The 19,618-nt window shown below is 40.1% G+C and overlaps 2 pseudogenes across 1 annotated transcript in view; one reads left to right on the top strand and one right to left on the bottom strand.

Annotated features, from left to right (window-relative positions):
- LOC145497681 (DNA repair protein RAD50-like) overlaps positions 1-10,197 on the bottom strand; it is a 38,464-nt pseudogene extending 28,267 nt beyond the window's left edge. Inside the window, exons 1-10 of the transcript XR_014050707.1 lie at positions 10,105-10,197; positions 9,425-9,610; positions 6,954-7,023; positions 6,673-6,704; positions 4,437-4,541; positions 3,878-3,979; positions 2,489-2,700; positions 1,696-1,878; positions 1,448-1,573; positions 755-899 (exon numbers count right to left, since the gene is read on the bottom strand). The product of XR_014050707.1 is annotated as a DNA repair protein RAD50-like (transcript). The remainder of the gene's footprint in view (positions 1-754; positions 900-1,447; positions 1,574-1,695; positions 1,879-2,488; positions 2,701-3,877; positions 3,980-4,436; positions 4,542-6,672; positions 6,705-6,953; positions 7,024-9,424; positions 9,611-10,104) is intronic.
- Positions 10,198-11,008: 811 nt separating this feature from the next.
- Positions 11,009-17,739, top strand: LOC145497384 (uncharacterized; annotated as a pseudogene).
- Positions 17,740-19,618: the final 1,879 nt, after the last annotated feature.

Raw genomic sequence — 19,618 nt, 5'->3', positions numbered from 1 at the left:
AGGGAAAATAAATTTAATTTCAACTTCTGATTATGGGATACTGGGGATACTGTTGCTTTACAACCCATGACGGGTTGCTCAAAAATTGATTTACAGCTGTATATGTAAAATTGTTCTCCATCGCTAATGTTTCGCGGGGTTTGAGATTAGTCCACGTCAAAACTGGGGGGAGGGAGGAAATTGTAAACAGAAAACATCGTTGAAGAGTTCAAAAACGAAATCAAAATTCATCCTAATCCTGGATTGGCTTAATCGTTAACAGGCTGGCTGGTAGTATAATATTTTTAGGTTACCATACATGTACATCCATCGACAACAAGTTGTTTATACATGTAGTCATCCGATCGTGAGCTCAAAAGAGCCTCTAACTCTTTTCGTACCAGGATTAAAGTTTCAATTCTCCTTATTGGTTACCATAAAGTTCGTTTAATGTTAGATTAGAGAATTTGGTTGAACATCAAAACCATCCTTTAGTTGATGATTTTACAGGTCTCGTTACCCGACAACTGCTCACTGTGTTGGCTTTGTAAGAAGAAATTAGCTCTTCTTCCGTTTTGGGACCTAACTAAATTTTCTTTTTTATCACAGAGAAAGATTACTTCACCAAGTTTTAGAAAGTCAAAACAGACAGTCGACCCTATAGCGGGCACAATAATGGTCACTTTTCTACAACAGCCACGTTTAATTATCCCACCCCAGAGTGACCATTGTAGAGAGATTCAACCGTGTAGACAGATTTTATCATGATACGTACCTCAGTGACAAGAGCAGCAATCTGCCTGTTGTTCTCAAATGTCCTATGACACAGAGGACAGCCACTCGTGTGCACATCTTCACTCTCCAGTTTAGAAACATACTTGGAATAGATTTTCTCCAATGAGCCGATAATACCTCGTTCACTTCGCGATGCAATACAAGAACAACAAAAAATATTATCATGTTGACTACTGGTGATATTGCCTGCATGTCTACTAACGTAAAATCGTAAAACCGCAGGAAACTGATCAAAAGACTAGTTTTCATGGATACAACAAGTGAAATGCTTGTATATATATATTTTAATATACATAAATAAACTTATATCGGAATTGCCAAACGATCTTTTTTCTTTTGTCAACGCTTAGCTCAGCCAAAACGGATATTCTCACTCTATTAGGTTATGTCATGTTGTGAGACGTTCTTGAAACAATCAGGTAACATATAACTACTAAAAACTGCAATAAACAAAAAGTACAAAGCAATTCACAAGATAAGATCTAGCCGGAGGCTTCTCGCTTTCAAGGCCGATTTCTGTCGTTTCTGAGCAACATGGGGATACTCTATGCCGTTAAGCTGACGTGGCAATTTTCGGATTGCTCGCGAGTACTCACGCAACTCCTGACTGGTTGATAACGATCTTCACAAAAATCAACCAGACACGACACCTGTTTCCGAAGCTGAAACTTACTCTCGTAGAGAGGCGATGTTGCTGCTAATGATTTCCCTTGTGGTGTTATAGTCATTCTCCCCACACGCCTCGGATATCTGCCTTTTGTGTTGCCGTGCCTGATTCTCCTTTTCTTTTAAGTTCTCTCTGTTAAAGAACAGTAAAAAATTAAGTACAAATAGTTACCTGAAATCTGCATTCTTCTTACAGTGTGTAAACTCAACAGTTTTCAATGGAATTTTTACTTATAGTTTCTAGTAAGTCATGACGTGATCATCTTTTTTCGCATTTGTTTGGAGGATAGTAGCTGTTTCTGTTTCTGTAGATTGTTTCTCATTTCCTTCAGTTCTCTTTGTTTGACCCTCACATGTTCTTGTAATCTCGTGTGCAGGCTCTCTGACGTACCACGTGCGCCCAGCGTGGATTTCAGATCTTCGTCATGACGGTCCATACTGAGTAAAAGAAAACCAAAATATAGCAAAGGATATCTAGAATGAGACAACAACGAAATCGCGAGAGGACATTCTGATTCTTTAGATTTGTGACAAAACAAATTTTTCGGGAATTTTAATTGTCTTTAAGGTACAGCGCCCCGGCTGATTATTTTAAGCTTTCGTAATTCCTATGTTGTTAATTGAGGATGTCATTTAATGTACATATAAAAAAGAAGAAAGTTAAAAGTAGTTTGAGGAAAATGGCACTGACGATAAGGATTACAGGGGTGGAAATGAATCGCAGTTCATCAAATCTGTTGGTTGTCAACAAATCATCTTGCTTGTAGTTGACCAGTTTCTTTTTCTTTGCCACTTTTGGGCGGTTTTTTTTTTTTTTTTTTTCTTTTTTTTTTTTGCTCTTTGAAGGAGGTTGTCATCTGTTGCCCCGTCTACACTACTGTATATTCGTTTAAAAAAGCAAGACTTTCTGCGTTTTCGCCTACTGTCCACACTACACTGATGACTGAAAACACTATCGCTTTCATCGAAAATGCATGCGTGGGAAAACGCTGAGAAATGAAACAAAATGAATCAATTGGCCACACTGGCGCGCGTCACATTCTCTCACATTTTCTGGATAGCATCCTCTTTGTTGCTCTTGTCTTTGGCCAGCATGTCCAGTTTAGTCTGAGTTGTGGATTGCATGTGCATCGCTTGCTGTTCTTCTCTTAGCCGACGTAGTTCATTATCCACTTCACGCTCGTCAGTTTGCAGTTTATCAATCTCCTTGCCTAACACATTGACATTGCCACTTTCCTGAGCACCTTCCAGCTCTCTCTCCTGCAAGTAAAAAGGAAACTGTACTGAACCTCTGTAACTTATACTGAAAGGGTGTTACAGCTATCGCGTATTATTAAAACTGGGTAATTGAATAATACAATTCAAGACTTTTCATTGTGAGGGTATGTTAACTTTTATGTTTATTTTTTTATGTATTCCATGTCTATGTCTTGTTTTAGTTTAGTTTTCTATATTTTGGGAGCGTTTTTATAAAACAATTATTTTTCCAATCGCACTTGTTGGACATGAGATGATTACAGCCAATAAGGTGCATATATTTATCATTTCATATCCAATGCGCACTCGTGGAATAATTGTTAAATTTAGCTCTTATTAACCGAGCAGGAGGTCTGTATGGGAGAATCTTGATCGAGGTCGTGAGTACAGACCGAACGCAGTGAGGTCTGTACACACGACCGAGGTCAAGATTCTCCCATACAGACCGACTAAGCTAGGTTAATAAGATGTTTATTATATGGTAAGCAAGAGAAATTTAATTCGTTTAGTCTTAACTGGTTTGTACTAGCCGACATTTTGCTTGCGAATGGCGATGAGCTGAACTTAATTCTGCCGAAGTCTGCTCGTCCTCTTTACTTTCTTTTCTTTTCTTATCAGACTCTTTGGCATTGCCATAAATAAATATTGTTAGAACAAAATAGCCAACATTTTTGCATTAAAGTTTGCAACTTTTTCACCGCAAAACATAACCGGTCTAGATGCCGGCCTAGATGGGAAAATCTAGACCGCTTTCAATATTGATTTTGGCCAATCAAATTCTTGAATTCGGTAGTTCCCAGTCCTTGTGAGACACAGCCATAATTATAATAAAGAACAATATTACACCTCTGTAAAGGTGTTACAGTTATCACAAAATAAACAAAATGCACTAAGTCTATGTAACTTGTAAGAACCTAGTAAGTCATTGGAATGAAGTTACAGCTATCGCAAAACACGACGCTTTTTTACAACTATTGGTTATTGATAGCCGACAACTTGGCTGTACTTGCTTTCCGTCGATCATTTTCTCACCGGCAAACTGAAATATCGCGTTTTTACGGTATCAAGCCACCATAAGAGTTGGCTTTACTAAGTAGTTTCGAACAGTTAAGCCACTTAGCTATTTGCATCAGACATTGACGTGCCAATGAGTAAGAAGAATTGACAGTTTAATACACACCGCCCGCTGCAGTTCTTCCTCAAGTTTTTTCAGTCTGTTGGCCGAAGCATCCACGTTGCTCAGTTCCTGGCCTATTTGTTTCAGTTTCTGTTGATTTTCCCTCTGCAATGCAAGATCACGTTGAAAAAAATGTGTCCTGTATAACTAAGATCATACAGTGGACATTAATCAAACCCACGTGGAACTGTTGTTTGTAACTGACGTTTCGACAACCTGAGAAGGAGTAGCCTCAAATCAGACTTTTTTCCTTTTGCAGGGAGGGAGGGTATGATCGCAGAGTAGAGAAGTGGTCTCGCTCAGAGTCAGGTAAAACGTTTTCCGTCAGTCAATGGTGCTACTGTCCCGGCCATCAAAAGTAGTAAGCCTGTTTTGTACTGCTGTCAAGACAGACCCGTTTCCTCAATTCAGCCGTACCATGCCGTGTTTCATTCTATTTCCAACAACACTTACTCCTTTGTTCTCTTTTACAAAACAATACCTAATCTATCAGATCTCAATGGAACCTGAATGAGGTGCACGAACGAAAACTTGTACTGAAATTAAATTTGTAGTTCATTACCATGAGTTTGTTTTTGAGTCGAATGGTCTCCTCGCACTGTGCTTGACTTTTCTTCATATCGTCAAGTTTCTTCTGTACCTTGCTCAGGCTCTCGTCAAATACTTGCTGTGGGTGGAATTCATCCAATAAAAAAATGAAATATTACATAAAAAAAGTAAAAGAAAGAAAGAACAAATAAAAAGACATTTAGGCCAATTCAAATCTCATACAGGTGTATAGCATTTTTAAACTTAATATCTTTAAAAAATGTTGAGTTGTTTCAGAGGATTGTGCAACGGTCGCAGTATACATATTAAAAGAGCATTTTTCTTTAAAAGGATATTTAACAGTTTTTAAACTCGTGGATACGCGAAGCGTAGAAACGTGTTTCTTGCGGGGACTCCGCCGTATGCAAATGTATCACTCACTCTCTCACTCACTCACTCACTCACTCACTCACTCACTCAGTTGTAGACATTGTTCGTAATTAGTCGGCCCGAACGAGAGCGCCCGAGGCCGACACCATGTTGGAATAGTAACCGAGCCCGACGCCATATTAGAATAGTAACCGTGCAGTCAGCGCGAGCCTCGCTCGCGTGTTTGCGCGGTTACTACTCAAAGGATGCATCGTGCCAGCCCGAATTGATGATTTTGTAGCTTTTACACGACCATTAATGCTAGGTGTTTCGCTAAATTGAAGTGGTGTTGACTTCGAATGTTCGAATTAGTACTACGGCCAACTTGAGCGCTGAATTTCATGAGCATTTGACTCGTCCAGGCGTTCAAAATGACCAGGAGATGAGCATTTGTTTGCTGGAAAGTGACCTACTAATGTGGTAAGCTTTGATGAGAATGTGTCTTACTCGAGGACCTTAATGAACTTATATGAGCGAAACGAACACTTCTCAACGAACGAAACCAGGAAAAACACCGACGAAACGATAAAGTCTTTAATAAAGTCTTTACTTACTTACTTACTTACTTACTTACCGACACCATTATATAATATTGTAATTTCATTTTTATAATTAGTAACATCTAAACCTGAGGCCAGCCCAAATATTGTTTTGAATAGACATGTATCAGCCTTGCAGTAGTCTTTGACTTATTATCGTTTTACTTTTCAAGTTTGGCTGCTTAGATCTCCTGTGAGATCCAATGTTCAATCAAGCTGGATCTTCGTTCAGAGCTTTGCAGTTTATAGTAGTTACGTTTTTCATGTTGAGTAGTCCACGTTCAACCGACATGGAGCTAAGTTTAGATTAAAGTTGTGTTCTCTATACTTGTGTTGTTTAATTTAGTATATTGATCTGAACTCTGAGTGAAATGTGAAATGCACATAAACTTGGAAAAAAAATCACAAATACTTGATTTTGATGAGCTTAAATGATTTTTACCCTGTCTTGTGTTTACACTTTTGCTTCCCGATTGAAAAGATAACAAAGGGAAAGAAACACCATGTGAGCTCGTAGGAGCACATGTTTATGGGTGGACAGATGTTTTGGATCAACACTGAAAATGCTTGCAAAAGAGGCTACTTATTTTGTTATATTTTACGTGCAATATATATAGAGACAAGTAGTTCCACATTGGAAAAGAAGTGCTGTTTCATAAGAAACCTTACCTATAGCCTTGAGTGAAATGCAATGAAAAAGGTCTGTAAGCTCGTACGACTTGAATACATGCAAATTCTCCCAGCAGGCAGACATACATCAACATCAAGATCTGGGCGTATGTGTGTTGGGGGGCGGGGGGGGGGGAGGCGGGGGGGGAGTAGTCTATTAATTTTTTTGGCAGGAGTGTCCTGTGTGACCCAAGAACCCTTAGCCTTTACCACTCCATGTTCAGCTGCAATTTTGCATCGTGCAACGAAAGCCAACGAAAAAAGCCTACGCTTTCTGAGATAAGTGCGACCTTGCGTGGTACGAACCCCGCTTGTTTTAACAGCTGTTAAAAATACACCAATAATTACAAGTTCGTCAACATGTTTCATCTCTAGATTACTTAATCCACGAGTTTGACCATAGGTCTCCTTTGATTATCCACTGTACTGTATATTCACGATCCTTGTAATAAATCGTTTGATAATAAAATCATTGGAAAAGCACTTCCTTAAAATACAACACAAACACCAAATGTATAGAGAACGTTTGTAACATTCCTTGTGAATTTGAATTATTTCCTTACCCTTTGACGCTTTGTGTCATCAATAACGGTTTGATATTTTTTTCTTCATTTCTCCAAGAAAACGATCTACTTTTTCCTCGGAAAAGGGACCTTTCTCATAACCTATCAAAAAAAAAAAAAAAAATACTTCTATCATTATACTGATATATTTTTTTCCCAAACGTACCCTTTGAGACTTTGGATCTTCTGCATGAGACTTGCATAAACACAAATTAATCATTGTGTATAAATTATAACTCATCGTTGAGTGTTTTTAATCCATAAACGTACACAAATTAGCACTTCAAAACAAAGCTACATTGTCCCAAGGTTCTGCAGTGTACATGTGAATTGGATAATCTGTACAGGTACCCCTGAAGTCACACTTCTCAGCAAGATCTGTAATATCCTGGTCTCTCTCACGTAGATTCTGTTTGTGTCTCTGTCAAAAGAAGAAGAAGGAATAGCTTAATGCGTGGTGCTGTAAGTGCCGCTTTCACAGTTGCTATTTTACGGTGTATTGTTAGTATTTTGGTTGTAGCACAGTTAAAGATTGTTTTCCAATCCAACTAACAGCTATGAAAGAGGAAAATGAAAAGGAAAATGCCTGAAGATAAAAAACAAGGACGACACAAGTTGTCTCCACCATGAACTAAAGAAACACACTTCAAAAGAACTGGGAATTCGGACAGCAGACACCTCTATTAAATGGACACGGACACCAATAATAATAATAATAATAATAATAATAATAATAATGATAATGATAACAATAATAATAATAATAACATTTATAATGCGCAAATTTCATAAAATGTTCAAATGCGCATGACAAGATTAAAAACGGAATAAAAAGGCTAAAAAGCTAAAATTACAATTAAAAGTAAACTTACAATGATTTTAAAAAGCTTAAATTACAATTAAGAGTAGACTTACAATAATAAAAACAACTATGATAAAAATGCAAAATATTAAGCCATTTTGTTGTACAAAACCTGCAATAAACGGACACTTTAAGGCTCATTTTACTTCTAAAGGATCAGCTGAGACTCCTTAACATTGTTCAGCGATATCCTTTTAAAGCCAAGTGGTAGTGGTGGTAGAAGTAGACGTAGTAGTAGCAGTAGCAGTAGCAGTAGCAGCAGCAGTAGCAGCAGCAGCAGCAGCAGCAGCAGTAGCAGTAGCAGTAGCAGCAGTAGTAGTAGTAAACTTTATTTAAGTGTCAATCGTTCTAGCGTTTTACACACTAATTGGTGACACTAATTAAAGAAAAATTAAGAAAAAGCATTAGAATTTTGTGATAGTCAGAAAGAGCACACCGAGATTCACAAAATGCTCAAGTTTAGTGTTAATCAGGCTAGTTTTGACTGAGATACAGCCATTTAAAAACGCCAAAATTACACAGAAATGTTTGGTCATCTGGACAATGTCCAGATGGCCATACATTTTTTTGTAAATTTTGATGTTTTCAAATGGTTGTATCTTGCTTACTATTGGGTCTATTTACACCAAAATTGGGGATTTTGTAAAGCTTGGTCTGCACTTTATGACTATGTGGATCAATAACTGCTAATCCCATGATTTGTAGACTCGTACCTAGTCCTTTTCGGCTTGAAATCAGGCAATAGGCGACATCTTTCAACATGCCATCTTTCGATATGCTATGTAACCTGGCCTACTTAACAAATGTAAGCAGAACGAACTTCTTTACGATTGAACCCGAATTGTAGTGATGAAAGATGGATTTATTTGACACCAAACTAAGGTTAGGAGTATCAAGAAGTCATTCTGGCAGAAATAAGTCGACTGTTTTTGAATGTTTACACGTTGCGAATATTAAAAGCGGCAGCGGCCCAATGCTATCGGAAGCCCGGGGGGGGGGGGGGTACTCCCTTATATGAGCTATATAGGTATGCGCGGCCCAAAGGGTATGGTTTTTCAGCCGTTTTGGTCATAAATAGGGTATCGATTTTAGCCTATTTTGGCAATTTTGGTCATAAAAAGGGTATGGTTTTTGCACTCTAGCCTTGATATGGGTATGTTTTTAAGAAGAAGCCACTTTTTCATCATTATCGAAAAGAAAATTAACAAAAGTCCATCACAAATTATGTTTACGGTAATTTAACATTGGTCTGAAATAGGGAACTTATTATGACGCAGGTCTGAAACAGGGTTTTGATTTAATGGTCAGGCCATAAATAGGGTATCGAATATTTGGTCAGGTCATAAATAGGGTAGGGAATATCGCAGATTTTGGTCATAAATAGGGTAAGGGTTTTGGGAAGCGGACCGCACACCCCCACCCAACTTTTCTGGGAGTAACCCTTCCCCCCCGGGATCGGAAGTCACTATTCAGAGCCGATCGACTACACTAAAATCGCTTGAATCATCCCTTAAATCGTGAAGCATGCAAAGTACGCAATCTTCTTCAGCCATTTGAGGTCAGTAATTATCATTTATTTGCCATTTCTTCCTCTAAAAACCGGGAAAACTGCCAGTTTCACAGTTTAAAGGTCTTTCGGCCGTTTACATAGCACGTCGAAAGATGGCATGTCGAAAGATGGTCTAGAGATGTGGCCTATATAACTTCGATTTAGGATCTCTAGTCAGAATTTCGAGGCATGGCTAGTTTTTTGCGAAGCTTCGCTCGGCGAAGCAGCGCCAGCGGAGCACAATGGATTAGCTCGACAGAAAAACATACGGAGGAAGAGTCTTTACAGTTTGCAATAGCAGCACCGAGATTAAGGAATATACTATTTTGCGTAACACTCCTCTTCGTTCCCTCTAGAACATAGGGCCTTGACTGCGAGCCTCCATCTTTCTCGATCTTGAGCTGTCTTCACCTCCTCCCAGGTCATGCTGATGGTCCATAGCTCTGCTTGCAGAGTTCTTTTCCATGTCACGGCTGGTCTTCCTCTTTTCTGTTTCTCCTGAGGTTTCCAATCTAAGGCTTGGCGGTTGATAATGATCTGCCCTCTGCGTATGGCTTCCACTTTCTGTTCTGGATGGTGGCGGTGATGGGGTTCAGCCTGGTTTTTCGCAAGAGTTCTTAGTTAGAGATTTTAAACACATTTCTTTTAATTTTTCCTGAGACATATTAACTTTTATTTTTAAATACAGGCTACTTTTAATTTGTAAGTTTGTTCAACTATCTTTTACTCCTTTTTATTGTGAAACACCCTGAGCAAATAGTGAATTGGCGCCATAAAACAAAATGGTAATGACAAGATTTGCTTTGAAGTTGGATTCGACTTTTTAAAGGACTGGCCGGGTATAAAATTTCGAAAATTTAAGGTGGCTCGAACTGCATCATGTACAGACTTTAAACTTTGCCAAAAGCTACGTCTTATCCGGCTAATCAAAAATCTATATCAAAAAATGGAGGTCACCGAGCTCGTTTTCGGTCGTGCACACGCGAAGCGTAGAAACGACTTTCGTTAGGGCTCAGAATATTTAAATTTGTCACTCACTCAGAAGTACACAAATCGATATGTCAACGACCATTATCGATTATTTTTCTAACGTATCGACTTTCCGAAGTAATGCCGCAATGTACAATACTTTGACTTTTCTTCGATGGATACTCGTTGTGGCAGCACAGGTGTAACCGAGTCATTGCTAGTAGCTGTTTGAAAGACTAAAGGTATATATAACTATGTGTACGTCTAGAAATTGAATGCAAAGAGTCTTTGACCCCTCGTGACATTTGCTTGTGGACCCCTCAAGCTTTCACAGCTTTATAAATTCCAGTTGGCTCGACAATAACCCCATATTTATGAGTGAATCTTAGGAGCGAAACTTTCAGAGGACCTATAAGCACTCATATCAGCAAAATCAGGAGCCATACATAGACAGAGCTACTGGAAATATCAGTAGCACAGCTTATCAGTCCATAACCTCCAGACAAAACACTCTTGTGAACAATGGTACAAAACGCTGTTAGAAAACTAGATACTGTATACACCATATACAAACTACGATAACGCACAAATCCAGGAGGATGAGGTGTTCGGGGAAATTCGTAAAGATCCTTGAGAGTGTCAAGAAAGAAACATTTCAATTATTTTAATTTTCAGGGGTGGATAAACTTTTAAATTGTAGTAATGCTTCAAGGGCAGAGTTATAGTTGACTCTTTTTCATGACCTTGTTTATCATCTTTAAACCACGTTCAACATATAGCAGCTGATCGAAGTAGACCTCTCCATTTCGAAAGCGCTGAATGTATCCACCTCTTCATAGTTCCCTTTGATTGATGTCTTAGTTTCGGACCACCACTGCTTCCCACTGTCACTATTGTTTTTCTCATTTAGAATGCGGACCTCGAGCCGTTTCTTCCTCCACGTTTTATATCTACTCACTGGATTATTGACTGATATTTGCCTTTATAGGAAGCTTCAACTTATTTCCTCGACTGAAAGCAATTACAATGGTTTCGCACTCAACTGCAACAGACTGGCAATCTAAAATCTTGCGGAAAGAGTACCTGAACTGGCTGGCTGTTGGCCACGCCCTCTCACTGATGTGCGATGGACTAAGGCCTTGCGTTGAGAGGGAGATGAGAGCGTTCCATCAAGCTTTGTTGGCGAATCTCGCCATTGCACCCCCTTGTACTTGCCCAAGGCCTCCAAAACACTCTTGCGCCTGGGCTGTACAACTTGCAAGGTGCCACGGAGGGAGAAAACCTAATTCTCCCAAGTAGCACCAAAGCGACTGTAGCAAATGGACAGATCCTATCCAAGGTTACTGGGAAGTGGCCAAACTTTTCATGTCCGATTTAGGGCCTAGTAAGGCTCCTATCGTGGACGCGAGTACTACTGACTGCACGGGGTTAACCAACCTCATGTTTTGGTGCATTTATTTCCGTGTTCAAGTACACCTTGTTGATGCCGTGCGAGAGATGCGTAATACAAAATGGGGGCATGCCGCAAGACAGGAGCTCACCGATGGAGAAAAGGTAGATGCATTGACAGATATACGAAACCTCCTCCAGGATCCGGAGCTAGCTACTGACAAGGACGCCAAAGCAGCCCTTTCAGAGATAAATTTAATGGAAAACCACTTCGATGCGCAAAGTGTAGAGAGAAAGGTACTGGCTGACTTCCAGGTGACAGTTAAAGGTCAGTTGGATGGTATTGGGGACGAAATCAAAGATTTGAAGTGAAATTGCACAAGTGCCAGCAGAGACTTGAAGCGAAAGTGCGCAAGTGTCAGCAGGAAGGTGCAAAAGAAACTGTCATCCTTAGAAAATAAACAAACCAAGATGCTTAAGCTTTTGCAAGGTATCGAGGACAGAATGGAAGATGAAAGGAATCGGAATATTTCATATGCTACACAAGTCTCTAACCTTGCAAAGTGCGTATTCTTGGCAAGCAAACACAAAATTGTCTCAAACCTTCGAAGCTTGAACACCCGTTCTCTAGCAGTTTGGATGGTTGTCATAGTATTGATGGGAAGCTTTACATGTCTGAACCACAATTCCTACAATGATGGTAACTTAAAAGGCGACCAGTAGTCTGTTTTATTAGGACCACAGTTTTATGCGTTGTATTTGCGCAAAGAAGCCTAAGTACGTATTCACCTATCCTATGTTTGGAAATTGTATCGGGTGCCATCCTGGTCCATCTTGGCAAGCTCGGGGAGGAAGCAGAGAGGAGATGCTTATAGCTAACCAAGTCACAGCCATGCAACACCAGCCCCCACGAATCTCGAGTTCCACTTAATTGGAAACATGCCTACGGTCATTTAAAGACGGATTTGCGGTAAGAAAGTTCTATATTCCTGGAAGAAACTTTTTTGAAAATTTTAAAGATATTACAGACACATGTTAACTACCGCGATCTAGAAAGCTAGCTTTTGTGTGAAAGAGGAGATTTTATGCTGACGTTATGATAGACCTTAGTAAATGTGTTACAGAACTGAACTAACACCGATTGTAACCATCTTTTCCTTTGTTAGGATGTCCCTTGGAAACTGGCAGCGTTCCTTTTGACACAAAGGAATTCAATTTTACTAGGAACCTAAATGCTGCCCGAGAAAGCTTCACAGGACGTCATTGGCTCTACCAAGAATTAGAGTCACTTTTGAGAGAACAACATAATGTGACGGGAGTTGTGGTGGTTGGTGAGCCAGGTACTGGGAAATCTGCACTAACCGCTCAGCTGATTTGTTCCCGTTCATCCAATTCACAAGAGAATCATTGGTTACCATTTATGCAGGTATTCAGACCAGTCAACGCAAGATCCCGGTCGACTTGTTCGCAATTTAGTCCACATGATAGCCAGAAGGGTTCCAGAATATGGAATGTTGATTTCCAACAGTTCGTTTATGCTTGAAATTCTTCAACGAAGTTGTCTGCGAGATCCCTACGACTGCTTCGAACAAACTATAGCGGCTCCATTACGGCTGCTAAAAAATGAGCTTCGATATTATTTTCTAGTTATTGATGCCTTAGATGAATGCTCTACTTACGACGGCGGTACTGCAATGACTCAATTTATAGAAGAAACTTTTAGTACGCTTCCGAAATGGATACGGGTTGTAATGACGTCGCGAAACGATTCCACTGTATTGAGGCATTTCACTAAGATCCCAAAAGTATATACATATATATCCTTCAGATGTAAGGAACTTGCAAGACATTGAAATCTTTGTTGCAAACAAGTTATTTGAAGATGCGGGCTTTCTTAATAAGCTGAAGATAATGTTCGGCCTCAGCAGTGGTGAAGAAATTGCCTTTATGACAAACAAGTTATTGAGTCAAAGTCAAGGAAATTTCCTGTTTGCAAAAGAGATGTTCCATTTTTGAAAAAATGACTGGAGCAATCAAATCGACTTCAAACACCTTCCGAAAACAATTGGTGGTATAAACGAGACGGTTACTTGAGAAGGATTTATGGATCACGAGAGAAGTTTAAATCTGCTTTGGCAGTGCTAGAGGTCATGGTGGCAGCCTTTGAGCCTTTGCACATTGATCGTTTGTTCTAAATTTTAAAAATGCAGGAAAAGATCGACTACGAATACGATTTTGTTTATACCTTGAAAGGGCTATCGCATTTCATTAGATATGGGGAAGGTAACACCATCTCTATTTTTCACCTTTCATTTACGGAGTGGCTCACCAGCATTGAAAACATTGGAAACCCGTACTATGTCAGTCGGAGTCATGGTCACAGACGCCTAGCTGAGTACTATTTGAGCGTTGTAAAAGAAGCTCAAAATTCTTCAATGGACATTTATCGCCTAGCACAACATATTAGCTTTGAGGACACTGATGACGGTTTCCTCGAGGAGTTCCGCAACATCAAAGCCTCGTACATAAATGCTACCATTGACAGGGATAACAGGACGCTTCTTCACATCGCTGCCGCCAATAACAACCGAAGAATTCTTCAGCTACTTATTCCTGCGTTTGAAACCATTGATTGTGAAGACAACTATGGATTTACACCAGCATTTGTTTCTGCAATGTATGGCCTTGCAGACAACGTCGACTTTCTCCTAGGTATGGGAGCCAACATCGAACACCGAACAAAGCCACCACCTTTCCCACCATTTGTGTTAGGGGATGACGTCGTTTTGAGTGATCCTACTGAACGATCCACAAAAGCGTTTTGGCGCTCCACAATGATGCATGCAGCTGCATCAGGAGGTCATATAGCTGTTATACGAGGTCTGCTAAAGGGAAATGCTTCATTTCAGGATGTAGATGGGGTCAACTTGACAGCTATCCAAGTAGCGGCAAAAAGTGGGCATTTAAACGTTGTTCAGCTTTTGTACCAAAGTGGAGCACATATAGATCACGTGACACTTCAACATGCAGCTGCTGGAGGTCATTCAAATGTTGTAAATTTTCTTTTGAAGGTTGGAGTGACAGCTGAATGCATGCGATGTGATGGGTCTTTTTATTGGCTTCAAAACAGGTTCCGATACCAAGCAATGCCTCATTGCAAGTGCAATGATGTCAAGGAATACACTCTATCAGACGACAAATTTAAAATTCTTTGTCAAAGTGCACTTCATTTAGCAGTTGCTGGAAGCCACACTGAAGTTGTCAAGGTTCTTTTACCCCAGTCGGATAATACAGCTCATTGCGTTGATTTCACAGGGCGGACACCATTACATGAAGCTGTTAGAAAGAACAATGTTTACATTGCAGAACTTCTTATCTTTAAAGGAGCTAGAGTTTCACAAAAGTGTAGGCATTTTCAGAATGTATCTTCTTCTGTCCACTGGATGCCAAGAGAATGTACAAGTAATGGACTGCCTCGTAAAAGTTGTTCATTTCTAAGTCGGAAGGAACAGGAAGATTACAATGAAGATGTATGCCATTGCGGCTCGTCTCCATTTCTACTCGCTGCAAGGTACGGTTACGTTGAGGTCGCTTCCCTGCTTTTACGTTATGGTGCCCAACCACGCGATAGTGATTGTCAACGAGCCACTTCACTTCATGTAGCGGCATGCCATGGCCATTACAATTTCATTAGGTGGTTAATTTCTCAAAGGCCATACCTTCATATCAACATCAAAAGCAAAAACCGCTCCACACCACTACATAGTGGTGCCATTTGTACGATCAACAAGAACATAATACCCTTGATAGAGATGGGAGCTAGTATTTATGAAAGTGATCAGTGCGGAATGACCCCATTGCATTATGCTGTTTTTAATCAATTCGAAACGACCGCTCCAGTATCGTCTTATACAGCGATGTCAGGCAATCCCTACAGTAACTCGTTCAACATGAGAACTTTTCTCTGGATTTCAAAGGGAGATTTTACAATTGCAGGAGAATCGCATAGCGAGATTAAAAGATTTGTGTTCAACTTTCAGTGTTACAAACTGAAACAAATCTCTTTGCTACAGAAGCGTGGAGACAACAACAACGTAAACAAGGCCGATTATCGTGGTAGAACAGCTTTACATCTTGCTGCAAAAAATGGTGAAGAGTGTTCCGTGATGACCCTACTAGAAATGGGTGCTCGTGCCGATTTGACTGATGTAAACAATAAATCGCCATTAGATTATGCCATTGAATTCGCGCCTGATATTCGCAACCCTCACTTTGAACACGCGCCCGAAATGCTCAGTTCTCAATTTGAATCCGCACCTGATATGCTCAGTTCTCAATTTGAATTCGCACCCGGTAGGGCCAGCCCTCACTTTGAAAGTGACATCGGGGATAATATTGCCGAGAGTTTGGCGGAACAATTTGAGATGATCCTGGCTTTCAACGAAAGACATCATAGTGCAGTAGCACATATCCTTCTCTCACGAGAAGCATACTTGGCGCGAAAGTGTGACCAAAGAGCGACTTCACTCTTACACCGTGCCTTCGAGAAAGGCCAGTCTGTGATCGCTTACCACATTCTTTCGATGGGAGGAAGTCTCGAATGTAAAGATGTCGAAGGACGATCACCTCTTCTGGTATACTTGCAGAATGGTGGCAAGTGGCTTGACGTTGTCTTAAATCGCTTTAATGTAAGAGTTCACATAGAATGTGACAAACCTTTTAGTAAGTCTGAGTTTCATCTGCTGGCATTTACAAAGCCCACAATACCGTCAGAAAACCTTTTTGAAGAACATACATGTGATCAGGATTACTGTTACTCAGAAGATGGCCCACTTGTGAAAGCTATTAAGGCTCATCCCAAAGGATTTCGGGTAATCGATGAATGTCGTGATACAGAAGGATACACAGCATTACATCGAGCTGCTCAAGGTGGTAACCTACTTGGACTAAGAACGTTTCTCTCTTGGGGTGCTAATCCCACTGTTTTGACTCCTCACGGACACAGCTCTTTGGACCTTGCAATTATGTGTGTAGGGGCGAGCCCTTTTGCATCTTATGAAGACATGGAAATTGCAGAAAAAGCTGCAGATCTTTTGCTTCGAGCTACTAGAAGTATGTCTCGTTTTAATATTGGATGTAGCAGCGGCCAAGCAAAGCTCACAGTATACCACTTGTCGGCTTATAGAGGTTTGAGTGGTTTGTTAAAACAATGTTTAATGATGCAAGTCTTGGTTTTGATGTTAACTGCACCAATCTGGTTGGTATAACACCTTTGTATCTTGCCAAATTAAAAGTGGGAACAGTTAATAGTTCAGACGGTGAAAGGGACCATTGGCAAGAGATTGTAGACTTGATAGAGGAATATGGAGGAGTACTTACCAATCCGAGTCGAGAGGTAGAACTTAATGTGATCTACCGACATCTCTACGGAAGCCACCCCAATTTCTTCACGCTAGATGAATTTGAATCCGGCGCTAAGCAGTTTTACGACAGAGAGGCTAGCGCATGTAACGAAGCCGAGTTGAACTATTACCAGACTGGTACTTTACGTAACCGTTACATGGATGCAGTAGAGCATGAAGTAGTGCGGATAATTGACGAGTCCTTACCAAGTTCTAAAACTCAACTGATCGTTCGTGATAAAAAACTACTGCAAGAAACGCTGAGAACTTTCTTTGTCGCATTAAACGTTCTAGGCCATTTATTCCGACTTTCGGAAGACATTACCGAAGGGCTTAAACACATTGAACTAATGGAAATCACTCGACGAAACATCCTCGTGAATTCGTCAACCGTTCTCTCTATTAAATTTCTAAGACGTTTGGAACGACGTAGTGTTACGCAGCAGTTACTGCAGAGCAAGGAACAACTGAACCGGCAAGAACAGTCTCTTCGTGAGTATTATTTCTCGTGGGAGTCAACAGAAGAGATCATGACCTACATGAACGAACGCCTTAAGAGAATTTTCACCAGGCACAGGGAGTTCTTTGGAGACAACGAAAATACTACAACTTCTCGAAAAATATGACGAAAGTCAATTGTGCCTGGAGGAGATTGTTCATGCCAAACTGATTGCAAAGAAGTTTCATGTATTTGTGCTCATATCTCGAGTTGATGACCTGATAAGCTTAATGCGAAGTTCCCTCACGAAGGCTGAATATCTATCTAAACGAATCCCTTGTGAATGGACAAACCCAGCTAAGAATGGATGGAATCAAGCTGTCGAATTTCTTTATAAACAGGCTACTCAGAGAGATTTGGCTTTTGATTATCTTAAAGATCTCAGTTTGGGTTGGGATAAAGAGACCCGCATTCCACTGAGTGTAGACGCCTTATATAATAGCGCTTGTTCAAAATGTACGTGTTGACATTTTACCACCAAGCCTAGCCTCTCTTCAGAAAGGCAAATTGTAGATTTTATCACGAACGAATCCCAAAGCAGCAAACATGAAAAGAGTACCCGGGTAAAAACAACACGAAGATGTCAGAGGTTTAAAGTTTACACAAACGAGTCTTGGTGGTGAATTTTGAGCATGTGACGTAATCATGCATAAGACGTATTGAAACGTAAAAAAAAACTACACCTATTTCAGTTTAAGTGTTGAGCTTACACGACAAGATATAGAAAGGCGGAATGCATGCTGATTAGATAAATAAGAAGAAAGACTTGATTTATGACATTACCTTTTAATTTCAAACACACTTCCTCTAACCAAACTTTCTACATCAGAATTTCACAAACCCCAGATCCCCGCAAACGTCCAAAACCCTACTTAAACAATAGATCGTTTTCACGTGACGTCATCACTTTCTAAAATCCAAAACGAAAGCGCCACCAAAGTTTTTGTCCTCATCAGGCACAAGAGGCGCTATATTTATATCTGTTTACAATTTTAAAGCTCAATAGCGTGCTTCGTTTGGAATCCAGAGCATTTTGAATTTCAGGGTTATGGAGGTGCGTGACACAAGGCTATGATCGAGTTTGTCGAAAAATATCTACTTATCCCATGATTTTGAACCTTTTTAGAAGTTAAAGCACCAGGAAAAGTGCTTATGTAAATGCTTGTTTGATCAGTACTGATAATCAGTCGCCTGGATAGCCAAAGTAAGTTCCAGATGTTTACACTATTTTCCGGCCGCCATATTGGTGTACCACGGAGGTACACCAACAGGGCGTTTTCATACTGGGCTCTGTAAATATCGGCGAAACATTTCGACGAATATCTGAAGTTTGGGGAAACGCACAGGCCTAAAACTTGGAGAAGTGGCCTATTTAGTTATCTTCTATAACATAATTGCATAGCTTTTTCCACTGGATGGTTTTCGATTTATTTTTTTATTGCGTGACAGTGAAAACGATCTATAGTTTTCAGCAGACTGAAATAAATCGATTTCTTTCCATAGACAGGGACGGCGTAGCCGGGGGGGGGGGGGGTGGCTGGCGGGGCTTTAGAACCACCCCACTCCCCAATTTCAAGCAAAAAATACAGAAAATAATTTTACAAATATATCCAGGCCCCCTACAAGTTTGTGCCTCTGGCGCTCGCTTGTAAGCCTCCCCAATTCAAAATTCGCTCCGCCATCCCTGATAGACATGCAAGTAATACTGACTGCTCAATGAATACCCAGACTATCATTTGGTCCTGTCGAGTAAGCTTGATGCTTGGATCCGACAACATTCTTGAAATAGCTTTCGCAAACTCAATAATATTTCACGCAGTTAAACAATTAAAATCAAGCCGTGATTGCTAATGTATTCCTCATAAGCACAGATTTTACGATTTTCTCTATTTTTCTCCTGGTATTAGATTCGTTTGAGAAGATAAACATTCCAAGAACTCTAGATAGTATTTGCTTGAAGATGAAAAATAATGAGTACACTTTCCACTTGTAAACTATGGTAAGAGTGAGTGACGGTAATTTATTTCAAAGGAGCTGCAAATTGCACATTGCCGTAGGCTAAATAAATGACATGAACTTTTCGGACAATCTATAAACTAAATGTAACTGTTTCATAATAAACAGCACGCAATGTATACAGAAGCGATGACATTTAACTGCCATTTCTAAAATTTATACAAAAGCAAACAATTGTCAAATACTTGTGAAATGTTCGTGGCTAGTCTGACGCGGCGTTTCGTCTCGGCCAAGAGACTCTTCAGAGACCTTTAGAATTCAAAGGCAAACTCGTTGAGCATCACGCCCAAAGTCCCGTTCGCAAATTCTTGATGTTGACAGTCTGGCCCT

The sequence above is a fragment of the Orbicella franksi genome, chromosome 1 (assembly GCF_964199315.1).
Source record: "Orbicella franksi chromosome 1, jaOrbFran1.1, whole genome shotgun sequence".
NCBI lineage: Eukaryota > Metazoa > Cnidaria > Anthozoa > Scleractinia > Merulinidae > Orbicella > Orbicella franksi.
The sequence above is the reverse complement of the archived record's forward strand: the minus strand, read 5'-3'. Positions and strand labels throughout refer to the sequence as shown.